The following is a 7,391-nucleotide window of genomic DNA, read 5'->3' as shown; positions in this document are numbered from 1 at the left end:
GATAGATAGATAGATAGATAGATAGATAGATAGATAGATAGATAGATAGATGATAGAGTTGGCATACAGCAGATAAAACTGTATGTTTGTCTTTGCTTCCTTCTAGAATAGCAGTCATGGCTTTTTGACAAGTCAGTTCTATATTAGAAAATAGGGAAAATGCAGTGTAGATGGGACAGACTCGGCAGCAACACAAACACAGCAGGAGTAGAAGGATTTGAGCCATAAAGTAGCATTGACACATGGGGCTTAGCTGAACTGATAGAAGGAAAGTGAGAGAATGAGCGAAGGAAGGATGAAAGGTGAGAAAAAGAGAAAGAAAGCAGAAGGGAATGAAAATGTCAAGGAAAAATGTGATTTTACACCTCAGTGTGGCAAGAAGATAAAACAATCAGTGAATCCAAGTATTTGGCCTTTGGAGGTTAGCTTACAGAACTGTAAAATGATGGTGTAGTGTTGCCCTTCGGCCATTTTCCCTCCAGCCTAAGTAACAGAGCCTGAACACAAGAGGATTTAAAATACTGATGTGAGATTCCCCTCTGTATGCGGTGAATACCATCATTAATAAAGAAACTGTCTTGTGCCTGTGCAGAGCAGAATAGAGGTAGGTGGGGAAAACTAAACTGAATGCTGGGAGAAAGGAGGCAGAGTCAGAGAGAAGCCATGGAGCTGCTGCGGGAGACAGATGCGCTGAAACTTTGCTGGTAGGCCATGACCTCGTGGTGATACACAGATTAATGGAGATGGGTTAAAATAAAATGTAAGAGTTAGCCAATAAGAAGCTAGGTCAAGCAATGATTTAAATAATATAGTTTCTATGTGATTATTTCAGGAGTCTGGGTGGCCAGGAAATGAACAAGCAGCCTTACTACTACAAAATGCTTCAGTCTTTATTATCTGCCCTGAACAGCTTTACCCTGAAGGTAGCTCAAGTGCAGAAGAGAGATGACCATGTTTCAGTGACCCATCACTATCCAGACTGAATCATCACAAATCATCACAGCAAAAAAATGAGAAAAATACTGAAGTTCCATTAAATGTCCTTTCATCTTAAATGAGAATGTGAGACTGTAATTTACATTAAATCATTACGATGCACAAACACTGCTTTGCCTGCTGGTGAGTCCCTGCAAAGGTCCCTGAGGTTTGATTATACTTCATAAGATGACTGTATTATTCACTCATGAGCCAAAAAGACTGTCAGAGACAAACTGTGATAATTAATAAACTTGTGTGTACAAACTTAACTGAGATTATAAGATCATAAATGCCGTCTTGCTACATCCGCCTATCTTGCCAGGAATGTGGCATTCTCTTTAGTTTTTCTACTCTCCAGCACCAGAGTTCCTGTAAAAATATGGAGGTAGAGTAGAAAGAACGCAGACAGTGGGAGAGAAATCAAGACCCACTACGCCTTCTCTGTGACCTTCTGCCAAACACGTCACTTCCTATGCCCGAGTCTCTCCATCTGAAAAACTGAAAATTTTATAGCCCAACAGATCACTGTAGTCAATGAAACCAAATACAATAAGTGAGGTGCTTGTTAAAGAGCAGATATTCAATGCTAGGCTCTGTGAGCACTGTGATTCCCCTCGGAGTACCTACACCAGTGACCCTCCCCCTCCATCAGTTCCCTGGCACTGATAATGCATGTCTTATAAAGTTATTAGCTATGCTAAAAATTTTGGGGATTGCAACTAAGCTTACCAATAGAGACTTAGAGGGGTCTAGGCAGGGGTCTCACTAACACCATTCTCTTTTAGCTATAATATTTTCATTAATTTATATTTTTATTAACAGTTTTATTAATTCTTTAAACATTTCATACATGCATACGATGTATTTCATAATATTCACCCCCAATTTCTCCTAGGTCCACTCACCATCCCCTTCCAACTTCATGTTCACTTTTTTGCTTCTTTTTATAAACCACTGAGTCCAATTAGTGCTAGCCATATTCATGGGTGTGGGTCCATTTGCTGGCATGTGGCTGACCTAGCAAGGGCCACACCCTTAAAGAAAACTGACTAACCCTCCCCATAAGCCATCACTTGTCAAGAGTTCTCAGCTCAAGGTAGGGTTCCTAAGCCCCAGCCTTACAAGTGAAAATGGTGACGGAATCGATCTTGTTTGGGTCTTGTGCAGGCAATCACAGCTGCCATCAGTCAGTGCCTGGGTCTGTGGTCCTGCCATGTCAGAAGACACTGTGCCTTTCTATTCCTCCCCAACCTCTGGATCTTAAATTTCTTCGGCCCTTCATCTGCCATGGTTCCTCCCAAGGAAAGAGGGAGTCATTAGCACCATTCTGTAAATCAGGAGTCAGGGAAGAGTATTATGGTCAAAATAATTTTTGGAAATTAAACTTTTTCATTTAGCCATTATTCCAAAGTGAGAAATTTAAAGCAAATACACAAACATGATTCTGTCATGCTGCTCTGAAGACCAGACTGACACCCTATAAGGTGGTGCAAGCTTCTGGCCTCTTCATTACATACTATTGTTTACTTACTTACTGAATATATACCATTTTATTATTAATCACTATTTGCTTATTTTAGTTCTTTCTATTACAGATTTACATTTATTTGAAGCTTTGTATATATATTTTATTATCAAATTATCTATGAATATCACTTACATGAAAAAAAACGGAGACCAAGAGAACAATGGACCTTACCCAAGTAGGCTAGCTATTTAGTGACAAGGTCAAAGTAAGGAACTTTTGAAGGAGTTCCTCCCACACACCAGGTTCTTTACCGTACCGTCTGGTTACTTTCTATATTTTCTGGTCACTCATTCCATAAAGACATGCTAGATGTCCATCTAGTTCATCTCTGCTTGGCACTGTACTAGCATCTGATGTAGGCAAGCTGGTCAAAGCAGTCCCTAACCTCGAGGGCATGCAGACCAGAAGAAAACAAAGACCCTAAGTACTTAAGTCTATGACATGGTAGTCGAGAGAGGAGGACTTTGTCTAACTCAGGCTCGAGGATTCTGGAAGCTCTTCCATGACACTGGAGCTGCCTCCTAAGTGGTAGCTAAGAGTCCACAGGCTGTGAGGAAGTATCTAAAGAAGAGTAGAGATACTTCTACGCAGAAGTCAGAACCTGGCTCTCTGGTATAACATGAAGTGTTTCCTTTGGGGGCTAGCTGAAGAGAAGCACATAGAAGAACCAAAGGACTCTGTACATGAGGATTCGGTTTTTACAGATCAAAGAATATCCCCTGGGAATTTATGGAGAAATGTTGAGGGTTCTCAATAACTCTTCAACAGAAGGTGATTTACCCTGGTGGTAGCATAAATTTTAAAATGGTTCATTACCCTGTCACCTGGAAAAGAAATGAAAAACTGGAACGAGGAGGTGGCCATCGATGGACTAGATGAACTAGAGAATGGTACCATCTGGGAGAGCTGAATTCAAAAGATTAGGTAATGCGTAGGCCATTCCAGGTTGGAAGATGGAGAGACGTGTGAGAGTGACAGCAGGCATCTGGCTTGGACAAAGGAGAATGACGACACCCATCACTAAAGCAAACGTGTGGGAGGAGGGGGACCGTTTGAGAGGGAGTGGTCGAGAAGATAACTGCCGCGTGAAACACAGTGGGCAGAAAGGACACACAGCCATCTGGTGAGAACGGAGGTCTGAAATTCAGATGATGGGCTGGGACTAGGGATACCAGACACCAATCTAGAAAGCATCAACATCTCGATGACCCTGTTTAACATCTACAGCCACGCTGTGGGGCAGCCACTAGCCTCATCCCAAAGGCGAGAAAACCAAAGCTGGTCCAGTCATGTGGTTGATGAACTGAGATTTGTTTCTTGGTATCTGGGTCTGAAGCCCACACTCTTACACCATATTGTCTTCCAAATCCAGAGCCTTGTGACTCCCAGCTAGGCATTTTTCCATCAGTCCAATCTGTTCCTCACCATACATGAGCTACTCAGGAATATCTACCAGAATGGTTGCATGGAGAAGCATATCTACTCAGGAATCATTATAAATACCTTCTAAACCACCTCAGAAGCCTTCTCTCAGAATCAGAGCTATTCTTTGTATAATAACAAAAACAAGAAGAAATGACCTTTCCCAAACCAAAGCCCTCAGGGAAGCCTCTGCTATACATTGTTTGAGTCTGCTTTACCGAATTACCGTTCTAGGCAAAGGCTGGATAAAGGTGAGCTCCAGTACCTCTCACACAGGCCTCCAGGCTTCAGGAGAAACAAGCAATCACCATTCCACAGAAGTGCCCATCATCGTGTAGTAAGAGGTAAGACCCACTACACCCAACAAAATGCTACATTTATTAATGGTTAGGCCGATTTGTTTTAAAAGCACAAAATGAAAGGATGGCCCAGTTATCTACCTGAACTTCACATTGGAAAAAGAAGAGATAAGGATGTGATGATGAACCAACTTGAAGTCATAGATGAGCTTGATCATCACATGGGAACTAGCTCATGACCTCCCCTGTGTGCACAGAGCTATGCCCAGCCACTGAGCAGAACACCGGGAACCCCAGGTAGGTACAAAACTGATGTTAACACGCACGACACATGTGCATCACATGCCCAAGTCATGAAGTTGCATGCAGTTAAAAATGTTGTCAAGTTACATTGACAAAGCAATCCAAACTGTGACTGGAAATTCTAGTCTGCCACAGCTATCAAAGAGCACATACAAGAATTCTCTACTTGGCTCCACCTATACCAGGTTAAACAGTCCATAAGCATCCTGGAAGTACCAAGACCTGAGAGTCAGCCTTGACCCTCAGCAGATTTACGAAACTAGGCAGAAGTCTGCCAAAAGATCCCTCTGAAGCCGTGTGCCAGGTACAAACTCCCCAGCACTAACTATATGATCCACACAGCAAGACATATGCTATTTAGGCCTGGACATACCAGTTACTTGATGTAAACAACAAACAACAAACGTGATGATTTTAGTTGTCACCCAGGGAATTTTTCCATCACTACCATAGATAAATAGATTGGTAGATAGACGGAAAGAGAGATAGATAGATGGACGGATGGATAGATAGATAGATAGATAGATAGATAGATAGATAGATAGATAGATAGATAGATAGATAGATAGATAGATAGATGATAGATATATAGATAGATACAGATGATAGACAGATTTTACTAACCATGCTGTGTGAGCATATTGGACAAGTCACAGTTGCTATGTATGTTCTTCACAGATACCATCCCAAAGCCTTCCCATGGTCCAAGTTCTTCTGGAAGTTGAGATCACTCGTCAAGGACAAAGTAAATGTGCACAGATAAAGGTTTTCCCTTGCCGGTATTTGCTCCTATCATTACATAACCCCTCCTGGGTCCTTACTTGGATCACCTCTCCCACAAGGCCACTCTCTAAGGCTTAAAAGATGGAACTGCAGCCAGTGAAATGGCCAAAGGCATGAGGTTTTCAATTAAAACAGTCATCCTAGCCTGACAGGCAGGAACTAGGTCCCAGTAGGAGATCCTGTCTCAAAGAATCAGGTGGATGATTCTTGAAGAATGACAACCAAGGCTGACAACTGGATTCCACGAATAATTACACATTTGTGCACATACACATTCACACTCACATGCATTCTCTCTCTCTCTCTCTCTCTCTCTCTCTCTCTCTCTCTCACACACACACACACACACACACACACACACACACACGTGTTTCACAAGCTATTCAAGACCCAAAAGAATAAAACTACTAATCATGACAGTAGCATTCATTCCTAAATGTCCAAAATGTTCCTTCATCTCTGTGGCTTTCAAAATGGTCTGCAGACACCACAATAAGCCCCTGACACTTCATCACAGGAGATGGACTCCAAACATCACTTAGAGTCAGGTAGACCAGAAAGGAAGAATGAGACAATCCAGTCCTCTCTCTGTTCCCCAGCCCACATGCCCAAGCCACAGAAAAGGCCCGGGTGTGACCCCTGCCCCTCCTGGAATAAGTTTGTTTGAACTGAAGGACTGAGGCCCTCACCCCAGCCCCCTCCCCCACTCCCACTTTGGCAGCCTTAACAGGCAGCAAAAAAGACCCAGCAAGATGTAGGCCCCTGTCTTAGCAGGATGTGCTGAGTCCCCGACCTCGCCCAACCTTGTCCTAATTACTGGGAAGAAACTGCCAGGTATCCTCCACGTGGTAAGGAAGCAATCAGAAGTTAGATGGCGGGGCCCTGGAGGTGCTTTACTGATAATGGTGGAATGCAGTAATCGCCCCACCCCCCAACCCCCAACCCCCCCACCCCCGCTGGCTCCTGGTATAGCAACCTTCCCTCAGTGCTGCTGGCCAAACAGCTCAGAACAGGTAGGTTCCCCCCACCTTGCCCGGAGATGCATCAATCCTGAGACGTTACTATGCAACTAGCAACCCCCAAGATGCAGCTCTTACTCTACCCACAGTGTATGCCCTGCCCCACTGCCCCTCGAGGTCTCTCCTACTCTACCCTCTGTGTCAGTCGGACAGTGGACCCGAGTTAACTCAACTAAAAAGACTCTTTGATTTTGCATTGGACCAGGTCTCTTGGTGGTTTTGGAGGGTAGACACTCTGGGCACAATGGAATTAAAGACCACGTCAAAGGCAATGATCCCTTCTTAGCTCTCCACAGAACTACACCCACTGAAGTGGGCTCTCTGGTTTTTAGCTTTTTACAACCAAAGCTGGGAGCAAGATTCCTTTAATGGTAACAAAGAAATTAGAGAGAGAGAGAGAGAGAGAGAGAGAGAGAGAGAGAGAGAGAGAGAGAGAGCCTCCTTGTGAAAGGCTTATTTCCAAAGGCACGCACAGATGAATCCGAATCTGGGACGGTATCCAGGTGGGACTCTTGCCTGGAATTCCTAATGCATTCTTTCTGTTATTATGATGATAACATAGGGAACCAGTGACTCCTTGCTTCTCTGTGTGCTGTCAATTAAGCTCCTGCTGCAGGACCGTTTACAGTCTGACCTCAAGTGGTGCCACCTTAGACCTTCCATCCTGGCTGCTTCCGCGGCACAAGTCTATGGCTGCTGCCTAGACTCCTTCAAGCAAAGGGTAACTCGGTAGAACCAAGTCCTTTGCCAGAAGTGACACCACCAGAGAGCTAGCACCCCGATCTTGTTCTGTAGCTTTTCCCCACGGCCCTGCCTACAGCCAGCTGACCGATCCACTTTTCTAGTCTGCCTCCTTTCTGTCCCCACACAGACCTCCTTTTGTCATTCAGGAAAGGTATTTCCAGGTGGCTGGGCGTGCACGAGGCATTTTCTTACCCTAGCACAAAGGGGAGCAAGGCTAGCCCTGCCTCCCCCACTGAGCCGTGAGTCCTCCACACTAGGAGACAAAGTTTTTCTTAAAGACAAATGATTGGGGAGCTGGGGTGGGGGGGGGAGGGG

The sequence above is a fragment of the Microtus ochrogaster genome, chromosome 1, assembly GCF_000317375.1.
Source record: "Microtus ochrogaster isolate Prairie Vole_2 chromosome 1, MicOch1.0, whole genome shotgun sequence".
Lineage (NCBI taxonomy): Eukaryota > Metazoa > Chordata > Mammalia > Rodentia > Cricetidae > Microtus > Microtus ochrogaster.
The sequence above is the reverse complement of the archived record's forward strand: the minus strand, read 5'-3'. Positions refer to the sequence as shown.